At 41.2% G+C, this 12607-nt stretch overlaps 1 protein-coding gene across 2 annotated transcripts in view; it reads right to left on the bottom strand.

Moving 5' to 3' along the window:
- The window catches only part of PDXK (pyridoxal kinase), a 76432-nt gene that overhangs the window by 53440 nt on the left and 10385 nt on the right, over positions 1 to 12607 (bottom strand). The window lies entirely within an intron of this gene.

The raw sequence follows: 12607 nt of genomic DNA, 5'->3' as shown, positions 1-12607 counted from the left end.
CCTGTCCACCCACAATCCCCCTCACACAAATTTGGAAGTGCTTTAAATCCAGGCTACTGAGAGCTGGCGAAAGCCTGGGTGCTAATTTCACTTGTCTTGTAACCTGTGCACTTTGTAATGACAATGCATACTCAGACCTTCTAGGAGGACATACAGTCCTCCCATGCCTTCCCACAATTCTCTCTGCCCACATGCCCAGAAGGACTGACAGGTTCTCCCACAATTCAGTGGAAACCAGCTTACTACAGCAGAAAGGTGTATCCTATGATTCTACCAAAAGTGCTAGTGCCACAGAGGGGTGAGTAAAAGACAAGTAAGACCACAGTAATTTGAATATGGCTGCTCATGCACAGCTGACACTGTCACAAGTGCTGAACACCTCAGTAACCTCTGCAGTGAAGAAAAACTCTTAATAGGAGAGAGACGGTCAGAATGTGGGGAGCAGAGCAGTCCAAGTGCCACCCATTTTTTGAAAGGGGGTGAGAAGTGAGGGAAGAGTGTGGCTGAGCCACCACAGTTAACATGATTTGCAGGAGGTCGAGGGGGAAGATCAGCCCAGCTGTGGAAGGAAGAGCTTAAGTGCTTGAAGACTTCTTCTATCCCTAGAAGAGATACAAGGACAACCAAAGCTGAGCCCAGCAGAGTGGGCATTAACCAATTTTCCTTGTTGCAAAATTAGTTGATGTGAACACCTGAATTTTCTGGCTGGTAAATAAAGCTATGCTAGTAGGAAACAGGACTGATGTAAACATGCAGGGAGAGGGGGAAAGCAAGTTCCATTTTCCCCCAGAACTAGTAAACTTAGCACTTCAGAGACAGGGTCAACATTTTTTTCAAGCCCTATAAAAAGTCCATGTATGGAAGTGAAATACAGAGCAAAGCAACAAAATAGAAAAAAAACATGGCAACCTAATCCAGCATCCAGATACATACTACTGACAATAAATACACTGTCTGTTCACTTAAATACCTGAGTGTCCAAATACAAATCAGCCAAGGACTCCCTACCTATGATACAGAATTACTCAGTCTGAGGCACAAGTGGCTTTTTAACATCTCCCCCATGGCTCTTTGCAGCACATGATATCAAAGCACAGTATGCTTTAATTAACCAATCAAAATTCTTTTACTATGTTATTAACCAAATGTAGAACACTGGGTCAGTTGTTCTTCTGTGACTATAGAGTAAATGAAAAAATAAAAATAAACTCTTGCTATTGTGACTCTTTGGAGTAATGCTTATTGCTAATTTGGCTCCTGAACCACTGAGATCCGAGTATCACTGCTGTAGCACCTACATTTGAAAAATAACCCCCCTTGAGTCTTCTGTGTCTATACCCTAGTTCAGAATCAGGCACCCGCACTCTCTGTTTTCAATTTGAAGTGCAAATTAAGAGCACGTGGTTAAGCCAGCTTCCAAGTTAGCATCTCATGCTCAGGATCTCCTCCCAAACTCCTTACTACATATGTTTGTCACACTGAACTGGCTGGTAAAACCCAAGCCAACTTTACAACAAGTAACCCATCCTACTGTCTCACATCTCTCCCTCCGGAGGCTGAACTCTTGGTGGACATTCATGTTTTAAAGTGCCATGGGATCCTGCTAGAAGAAAGTTGCAGTGTAAGAAGATCATAGTCTAAGGAAACTTGCAATTAGACATTATTTTCCAACAGATGTGTTGTCAGTTTGACAAGGAGCAGCTGACAGAGAGCTTCTGTGAAGGCCATCCATCATCCTGTTATTCTGCCCAACCGTATCATAGATTTCAAGGCAAAAGCTGCAAAAAGCAATCTAAGGTGGCTTTGTTTTTTGTATCTTAGAGCATTATAAAAATAGGTGTGAATAAGCCACTGGGATGTTGCTAAGTTTTGTTGCTTGTGGGGAGAGGATTTTACTAGAAAACTGAGATATACATGTCTGTTGTGTCCCCCTGAAAAAAAAAATGGTGTGCATATGATAACATACTGCTATCACTCAGATTTGAAACAAAAATCTTACTAACATCTCAGTAGCAGGTGCTCTTAGAATGATGAGGCATTTTCTGCCAGCAAAGCCTTTCCTGATATGGCAATATCTACAAATCTTCTTGTAACTTGGATTCTTTGACATCTGAAGAAAGAACTACAAATCAGATGTTGCTACTTCTATTTCCCTTTAGGGAACTGATCAGAACTGTCTAATTGCACTGATGGGATTGGGAGATATAAAGGAGACAAAACAGACTATTTAAAATTTAATCTGAACTTTATCTAGTAGTGTATGTAGTTTTTGACTTTAGACAGATAGATATAAAAATAAAACTAAGTTATATAAGCTTTTGCTTACTGGTTAATTGAGTACACTTCTACATCCCTACACCGGATCATGTGAAATTTTCAGCTGTTACACAATTATTTAAATGCATTTTAACAACCCTAGTCAAAAGCCATCTAAGGTGACTTTCCACTTTCCTGCCTACACGAAGTCAGTTCCTGCTAAAATTAACCCAGTTTAACTGTATAATAAATAACACAGTAACAATGAAATGGATCAGTCTATACTAAAGTATTACAGGCAATTCTTATGTTCTTCAGACCCTGATTCTATGCTACTCTGGCCATAAAACTAGTTGAAGTCATTTAATAATGGGTGGGCCAATAGTGATTTGAAAGTTTAAAATGGGGTGAAAGGGAGATAAAGGAGAGGAGAATATGGGGGGCTGGGAGAGGTTTTTTTAACCATCCAATTATGGCTATAGTAAATCTCTTGGTAAAATGTCTGGAGTACTAAACTAATTCCTCTGTATGGTCTTAAACTGTAAAGAGAATTACTTAGTTAAAATAAAGGAGGTTTAATAAAAGGACAAGTGTCTCACTATATACTGCCTTTTCAATTTATTGTCCAACTGAAGCTGGCAGAAATCAATTTTTAATATAATTTCCATGGATAATATGTAAGCTTTTTTACTCATATCACCTACATTTTCAGTTTGGGGAAGGGGGGGGGGGGGAGAGTGAATCAGATAATTACTATACAAACAATACATGTTAAATTCAAAGTTATTTATAACCATTACAACAAAATTGCCATATTGACAATATACATAATGTACATATCCTTAAAATTAAACTCTCAAGCAGCACTTTCTTCTTATTTTGCTAATCAATGGAAATATTTTTTTATCACTTTGTGTGACCAGTGAAATCAATGTTTACCAACATTTACTGATTAAAAACTGAATCCTTCTAACCCTACATATAACCACTTATCTGTATTTACTAAGTCTAAGTTGTGTATCTGTCATTGGTGAAGTAACTCTCCCCTGAAGGTGATAAATACAATACGTTGCAAGTGCTAGTCTCTTGACAACCTTGAAGTGGTACACTTAACTCCCTTCCAGTTTGACACATCACTGATAACTCTTAGCTTTCTATTTCTAAGCCAATTGTTTCCTTAAGATAGTGGAGATCCAGTGAATAATTTCACTTTATAAAGGCAAGAGAGACTTTTCTTACTTAGATGTAACTGGACATGTTAACACATCACTCAGTAATAGGGTGTTGCCTCTCACTTGACAAGATCAAGTCCCAGAAAAGCAAAATGCAAGAACTGTTAAGAGTTTGTCTTTGGAGCTGCAAAACCAAGGAGTAGGGAGGGGTCTAGAATGGCAATCCTCACTGAGGCAAAATTTGCACTGATATCATTAGGTGTTCTCCCTGAGTAAGAATCTGAGGAAGTGGATCTGGCCCAGGAAAACTCATCACCTAATAGTAATAGAAATGTAGCCGTGTTAGAGTACGTCTAGACTACAGGCTTTTGTCGACAGAAGTTTTGTCGACAGATACTGTCGACAAAGCTTCTGTCAACAAAAAGCGTCTAGACTACAGCCAGTTCTGTCGACAAAGCAAGCTGCTTTGTCGACAAAACCCTGTAGTCTAGACACAACCCTAGATGCAATAACACCTTCTGTTGACAGAACTCTATTGACAAAAGGCGTTATGCCTCGTAAAATGAGGTTTTCCAGCGTCGATAAAACTGCTGAGTTCTGTCGACGTTATGTCGACAGAACTCAGCGGTAGTGTAGATGCAGGTATAGTTTTGTCGACAAAACTCACAAACATCCCACTCTCCCCACCTCTAATATCGTCAATTCACAGACACTTACCTTCCTCCCCCCTCCCACATCCCCCTCCTGTTCTGAAATGTGATTTGTCCTTTTCATATGTGTTCATTTTTTTTAATTGTGTCCTTTGGTATATATGGTTGTGACTATTTTCTTCCACTATTTGATCTGAGGAAGTGGGTCTGGCCCACAAAAGCTCATCATCTAATAAACCATCTTGTTAGTCTTTAAAGTGCTACATTGTCCTGCATTTTGCTTCAGCTACCCCAGACTAACACGGCTACATTTCTATCACTATTCTGTAGTCTAGACACACCCTTAGTCTGGTGTAGCTGAAGCAAAATGCAGGACTATGTAGCACTTTAAAAACTAACAAGATGGTTTATTAGATGATGAGTTTTTGTGGGCCAGAACCACTTCCTCAGATCAAATAGTGAAAGAAAATAGTCACAACCATATATACCAAAGGTTGCAATAAAAAAAAAGGAACACATATGAAAAGGACAAATCACATTTCAGAACACATTTCCCCCCCGAAAGGAAGGTAAGTGTCTGTGAGCTAATGGTATTAGAGGTGATAATTGGGGAAGCTATCTTTGTAATGGGTAAGGTAGTTGGGGTCTTTGTTCAATCCCCCCTCTCCTCCGGAGAGTGTCGAATTTTAGCATGAATGTCAGTTCAGAGGATTCCCTTTCAAGTGCAGATGTAAAAGGTCTTTGTAGCAGAATGCAGGTAGTTAAGTCGTTGAGACAGTGTCCTTTCTGGTTGAAATTGCAAGAAATGGTTTTTTCTTTGTGATCCTGTCTGATATCTGTTTTGTGGGCATTAATCCTTTGGCGAAGTGTCTGAGACGTTTGTCCAATGTACATAGCAGACGGACACTTTCGGCACACGATAGCATAGATTATATTTCTGGATGCTCAGGAATGTGTGTTCTTGATCTTATAACTCACTTGGTTAGGTCCAATAATGGTATCACTCCCCGGTGAGCTGTCTGGCCCAGAGCCAGAAAACAAGATGGCTGCCAGCAGCCTGTTAAAGCCAAAAAGTCTCAAAGGCATTTCTTAAAGGGGCCATGCTATTTATTTATTGATTGATTAACAACTTGGGGGGGGGGGAAGGGGAAGGTTTCTTTTGCTCAACAACTTTGGTCTCCCCCTTCCCCCCCCCCAGAGAATTTTTTCCAAGGGGTTTTTTGGGGGGGGAGGGAGGACAAGGGGGGGGGGGTTCGATGTTTTTGGTTAAACCATCTGGCAACCCTATCTATAGAGGCAAAGTATTTTTTAAGGTCTCTTGCAGCCTCCTACCTTCTGCACTCAGAATGCCCAAGTGAGGACAGCCCAGACATATGAGAACTTCTCCTCCCCCCCTCCCCCAAGAAAACAGTCTAAAGGTTCCACTTCCATGCATCCCTTTTTGCTATTTAAAATGTGTGCTGCTGTCTTGGTCAGATAAAAATCACTGTAACGTTGCCATATGAGGCAGCCACCCGGGACTACTCTAACAACTGCTCAGGTCAAAAAGGAGTGATAGATGGTCAAAGTTCAGAGCCAAACAGAGCCAAAAAAAAGTACCCAGAAATGAACTCCTTCAAGACAGGCCCAGAAGAGAAAACAACAGAACCGCACTTGTCATCACCTACAGTTCACAACTTAAACCCCTCCAATGCATTATCAAAAATCTACAACCTCTCCTGACCCCTCACTCTCAGAGGCCTTGGGGTGGGGGGGGGGGGGTGTAAATTCTCACTTACAGACAACACCCTAACCTGAAACAAATTCTTTCCAGTAACCATGCAGCACAGCTACATTATAAGCATCCAGGAACCCACCCCTGCAATCAGCCCTGGTGCCAACTCTGCTCACACACCTACACAAGCATTTTCAACACTGAACTACATCAGCCACCAAATCAGAGGCTCATTTAACTGCACATCCACTAATGTGATCTATACCAGTGTTTCTCAACCAGTGGTATGAGTATCCTTAGAGGTATGCAAGAGAAGTCTGGAGGGTACATCAACAACTGAAATTTGGAGAAAACTGAATTTTACGTTTTATAGCGCTTTATTATTTTTGTACTTTTTACACCCAAAAATGTCATCATCCGCCCGGCTATGATTAAGTTGTTTAAACAACTGTGTTGCAATGGTAGAAAAAATGTTTGTGTGTCTGAAAACTCCAAGTACTGGGGGTACTTTTTTTTTTTTTTTTTTTTAAAGAAGGTACTTTATAAAAAAAGGTTGAAACACACTGATCTATGCCATGAAACATCAGCAATGCCCCACTGCAATGTACATTGGCCAAAACTGGACAATCTCTATGGGAAAGAATTAATGGACACAAATCAGATATTGGAAAGACAACACACAAAAACCTGTTGAAGAAGAACACTTGAGTCTTGGACACTCATTAATGGATCGCCAAATCGCTGTTTTCTTTCAGACTAATTCCACAAGCCAAATACACAGAGAAGGACTGGAGCTTAACATCATTCACAAGTTTGAATCTTATTCTAATGGTCTGAATCATGATATCCGATGGCGCACACATTATCAACCAACCAACCAACGAAGGTGCCAATGGTTCTTGATGTCTGTGTAGAATCTGGTGTTGGTCATCTTCCTTTCCAAGTGCTAACTAATGGTTTTTAATCAGCTTCTTGTAACTATTTAGTCTTTGAGATGCTACTAGACTAATTGTTGTTTTAAGTTTTTCCTGTTACAGACTCACTCGGCTACCCCCTGAATCTTATATACTCACTGTCTTTTTTTCTTCCTCCTCTTCAATTTTTTTTCCTACTCCCCCTCCCTCCCTTATTTATTCTTGGATCTGGACTTCCAATACTCTGGCCATCTGAAGAAGTGGGTTGTGCCCACGAAAACTCATGATACCATATACATGTTTTGTTAGTCTTTAAAGTGCTACCAGACTATTTGTTTAAGTTTTTCTTATAACAATGTCAGTCAGAGCTGTGAAAAATCTATAAGGGGGCCCCGGAATCTGTGGGAACAGAATCTATTTTGCTCACACTGCCAGATGCCTGAAATGTAGATGTTTGTTTGCTGTGGAGCTAGTGTCATGATCTATTGGCTTGTAAGAGAAGCATAATAATGAACGTATGTAGCGTTTTAGAGAATTATACCAGTTGTGCTTAAATTCCTTGGGCACTTCACTTGTTCTGGCATTAGAGACAGCTAGGCTTGGGAAGCCAGACAGCTGACTGGCCAAGTAACATCAGTTGGTAATGTTTTATTCTTTGTTACTGTTCTTACTATTTTAATAAACTAATGCTTTAAAATGTCAACAGTCAAATATTTTACAATATTTAATCGGTTGGCAGGCCAATTATGTTTTGAAAGTCAAATACCTAGTTCATGGCTAATTTTAATTATTGGTATAAAATATAGTTCTTTTCTGGGCACTAAGGACAATATAGATGGGGTAGATTTGTCAGCAACATTCCTATAATTAAATTTAAAGTTTATATGAACTATAAGCAATATTCCAGAACTCCGAATTTTTTAAAGTACTGAGAAGTCTTATAAAAAATAGTCAAAACAAAGACAAGGTCAGTAAGCGTATTCTTGCTACAACATTGCTTAAAGCTATGACTTGAAAACACAGATACTTTGAGAGCGAGTTGGCATGTGCCCCCACCAACACAATCAATTTCTGTTTTTGTAAGCTGCAATGCCAAGTGTTGCATCGCTACAATTAGAAATATGTTACTACAGACTACAAGCTGTGAGCAGATAAATATAGCACACTCCACACAAGCCTATACTACTTCTTTTTAAAACTGATTTCCATTCCTTAAGAGCTCATAAATAACTAGGAAGCTGAGGAGCAATGAAATGTTTTCACAAGATCAGAAGGATTCATTACATAACTGTACTTTGTGATCTTGGCCTGAGGTAATATATAAGCACAAAGCACACAATTTTTCACTGGAATGATTTTTCAGTGAAAAATTCACTTTTTGCAGAATTTGTCTAAAATTTTTAATTTATTAACAGGAATAAATCAAGTGATCGTATTCCAGCAGCCACTGCAGGGAGAGGCAGAGAACTCCAGTTCTCTTCTCTACAGCAGCAGGGCTTGCAGGAGTGGGAACCCTTTCCCACAGAAAAAAAGTTAGTCAGGGGCTACACACAAGTGAGAGGCAAAAAAAAAACCAAAACAAAACAACCCCTCATTGACATGGCCACCCACTGAAAAGCAGAAAGCCATTCTCCACGTTCCCCTGCACACCAGAGTTTAGAAGGGCCCAGGCTAGTAGAAGGTGTGCTCTAGTCCCATGGGAAGATAGCGGGTGTTGGAGTGCCAGTGTGGGCTCCACAAGGCTGAGGGGAGCCTCAGGAGTTAGATTCAGGCCTTAGGTTCCCCAACCCTGGCTCAGCATGAGGCTCAGAGTTGGACAGGCATCCTTCCTAGAAGCCTGGCTGGAAGGTTCTCGTCAATGACAAAGTGAAATTGACAAGTAACTTCCAGGTAGAAAGCCAGCAAATTCATCATAAATAAATAAATAATCCATTTTAGTTCTTTCAGGAATCCCTTCCCAGGAAAGAATGTTTTGACTTCATGTCCCTATGTCAGATGAAAAAAACAAAACAAAAGCAAAATAGTTTAAACATGAACATTTTCTACAAGGAAATTACATTTTCTTGCAAGCTACGAGGCAGTGATTGATGGATGTTACATAAACACACTACTGTGCACTTTTTAGTACATAAAACTGTGTTTTATTTATTTGGTAGATGGTTGAATTAGAGCAGGCACACAGATTAAGCATCTTGCCCGTGTCACAAGTGAAGATCAGCCTGCCCAATTTTAATGCTATTGGAACTCTTACCTAAGCTTACATGAGGATGTTCTTGAAAGAAGAATACTGCACCATTGTAACCTAAATCCATTTGGTGTTACTGCAGTAGGCTATGTGTAAGTAGACTTAAGTTACACAACTCCACCTACACGAATAATACAGCTAGAATCAATATAAGACAGGTTAAATTACTGCAGTGCAAACAATGTGCTTGATCAACAAGAGATGCTCTACTATCGACTTAATTAAACTTGAATGAGAAGAGTTAGGTATCAGGGTCAACTGGAGAACGATCTGTGCTTTATTTGGCAGGCCTTCACTAGACCCACTAAAATAGACCTCTTTGGATTTCCAGAGCATCAGTCCAGCTGTAGTATAGATGTAGCCTAAGTTCAACTGGAGCAACACCCTATACAAACACTGGCTTACAGAGTAGTTTCAGTTTAGCTTAAACTAATTTCTAATTGGCTTCCTGAAATAAGCCTGGTTTACAAAGAAAAGCCACAGACTTTTAACTGATGTTACAGATTTTGTTAAGCAGGTGCAAAAGCTCACTTGCTCTCTTTGGACTACAGGCAGTCCCCGGGTTACGTACAAGATAGGGACTGTAGGTTTGTTCTTAAGTTGAATCTGTATGCAAGTCGGAACTGGCGTCCAGATTCAGCCGCTGCTGAAACTGACCAGCAGCGGCTGAATCAGGATGCCTGGGGCAGAGCAGCTGGGGTGCTGCCGGGTTGGTCCAGTAGCGCCCAGAGCGGCACTGCGGGACCAACCGGCAGCTCCCCAGCTGCTCTACCACAGGCGTCCGGAGAAAAGCCTGGTCTGCGGGGGGGGGGGGGAGGGGGGGCACTAGCTGCGCCCCCCCCAGCAGACCAGGGAGATGCGGGCGGCGGACTGAGAGGTACCGTGGTCCCACTGCCCGGGTCCTCAGAGGCTTTCCTCCGTGTCTCCCTGGTCTGCTGGTCTCCAGCAGACCAGGGAGACGCAGAGCAGCTTTTCTCGCCCCGGAGGACACGGGCGGCGGGACCGCGGCGCATCTGGGCATCCCACCGCTCCAGTCCTGCGGGGCGAGAAAAACCCCGTTCATAACTGTGGATCCGACATAAGTCGGATCCGCGTAACTCGGGGACTGCCTGTACTCCCAAGGCAAAGTTATAGTTGCCTCATATTTTGATTAAGACAACCTGCACTGTTCAGGAACAATGGCTAGCTGTCAGAATACAGCACCTTAAGGGAGACTGAGAAGCAGTAGGTAATTACTGTTGTTGAAATGACTCTGGCATGGTGCATACTAGACAATGCCTCAAACGGTTCCACAGAATGGGTAGCAAAAGCCACCTGTATGTGGGGAAAGATTAATTGGCTGCAGGGTACCAAAGAAATTAATCAACAATCCATGAATATAGTCCAGATTCCAAATCACTCTACTCCAGCTATGTGACTATAGTCACAGGTACAAAAAATTAAAATGTGCGTATGAGTGTATATGCACCCATTTTCAGCTTTTACAGACAGCTCTCTATTATATAAAAAAACCCTTAAAAACAATGAATAGTCCTACAGCACCTTAGAGACTAAAACAAATCTAGATGGCTTCATGAGCTTTCAAGGATACCATCTACATGTCTTGCAGCACCGTAGAGACTAACAAAGCTTTGTTGGGTTTTTTATGGTTTTTCAGTTAGAGCCTAACACAGCTACCCCTCTGAAGCTCTCTATATTGTACACGGCGCAAGACATACTGAAGGCTAATGTAAGAACAAAGCCTCTCTCCACAGACAGAACTGCAATTTTTTCAGCTTGCTGTGGATTGGCTGACCTGACTATAATAGAATGGCTGTCAAAGAAGGAAAGACTACAGCAGCTTCTCTTGAAGCACAGGAATCAACTGAAAGCAAATTCACTAATTCTCTGCTTTCCCCTAAGAAAGCTCACAACGTAAGTGAACATATCTAATTCAGCCAAATTCAAGGGAAGGCTAATGCATTTTTAAAGATGTTCCTTCAAAAATCACAGCACATATGATCAAATCATTCTGTTTTATATTTCTCCTCTCCCACAGAAAGACAAAGGCTGCAACACTAATATTATTCAGTTCACGACACCAAGAACACACAGTGTAAGCCTCCACCGTATTTCCCTGAAAGGTATTTCTTTCAGTACAGGAACAACTTCTCATCATGTGCCATGTACATTTTCTCCAAAAAACATCCTCCTGTGTCTGGATGACGCACACAGCAATCATCGTCTTTCCCTGCGTCACACAGTTCAGGTCCATATCAACCCAACTAACAATGACAGAGGTTTTTCGTGCAGCTAATCTCTGTTTGGGCATACATTTGGCATTCAATTAAATGATTGAATTGTATAGGATTGACTTAAGGCTCTGGGAATTGGAAAGTAAGAAAAATCTCAACATCTACCCTCCTCTCCCCAAATGCTGCTCCTTTTCAAAAGGGAAGAAAACAAAAGCCACCCTATTCTTTATCTCTGAATGTGCACCTCTAAATGTAAACCTCCCAGCCTAGGAATGTATTTACCCTCCTCTGCAAGTGAGGGATTGGACTCTGCTCCCAACATAGCAAATAGGAGCTTTGCTATTAACACTACATAAGCTGAGTCTGCTCCCTGTATCTTATAATTTGCATTATAAGTTGCTAAATATTATGACATGCTATTTGCCCGAGTCCACAGATTTGAGATCCTCTTGCTGCTTCTACTAACATACTGATCCATGACTCTACCTAACTAGTCATGGGCAATATAACACATGTATTTTCAGAGATGGGACTTCAGAGTATCATATCCGATTGTTCAGCTCTAGATCTAAATATCATGGCTCTGGCCTATTTCTATGTATTGAACAGCATCCGAAGGAAAAGTACTAATAAACGATGACTAACTTATGCATAAAATGCCCATGCAAATTACACGTCTCTGGGTTCTTTTTAGAAGGACATTTCTTACAGATGATTGGGTATGTAGGGCTGTGTCTACACTGCACCCCTTTTCCGGGAAAGGGATGCAGATGAGACAAGTCGGAATTGCAAATGAAGCGGGGGATATTTAAATATCCCCCACTTTGTTTGTATAAACATGGCTGCCGCTTTTTTCCGGCTCACGGCTTTGCCAGAGAAAAGCGCCAGTCTAGACGGGATCTTTCGGAAAATAAAGCCCTGAATAAGGGATCTTTCGGAAAAGGCTTTATTTTCCGAAAGATCCCGTCTAGACTGGCGCTTTTCTTCGGCAAAGCCGCGAGCCGGAAAAAAGCGGCAGCCATGTTTATACAAATGAAGCGGGGGATATTTAAATATCCCCCGCTTCATTTGCAATTCCGACTTGTCTCATCTGCATCCCTTTTCCGGAAAAGGGGTGCAGTGTAGACACAGCTGTGCTGTAATGTCTTACATAGGATGAACAGACAGGGATTGAGGAGTAATACAGGCCGTGTTAAGAGAAAGCCCTGAATATTGGGCCTGTCCCTATAAAATCAGGACATTTGATCACCCAAGTCTTACCATTGATATGGTCCTCAACACTGTTCTTTTGCTCAAATCAGAATGTTCTGGGTGGATCTGTTCTTTAAGAGAGAGACTGTCCTATTAAAATATTTAACTTTCATTAGCTATAATGATTTAGTGTGCGATCCATTTATTACTTCAGGCAGAAGGTTGATAAAT

Source organism: Pelodiscus sinensis, chromosome 1 (genome assembly GCF_052426305.1).
Source record: "Pelodiscus sinensis isolate ZL-2025 chromosome 1, ASM5242630v1, whole genome shotgun sequence".
Lineage (NCBI taxonomy): Eukaryota > Metazoa > Chordata > Testudines > Trionychidae > Pelodiscus > Pelodiscus sinensis.
This window is presented reverse-complemented; position numbering and strand designations above follow the sequence as displayed.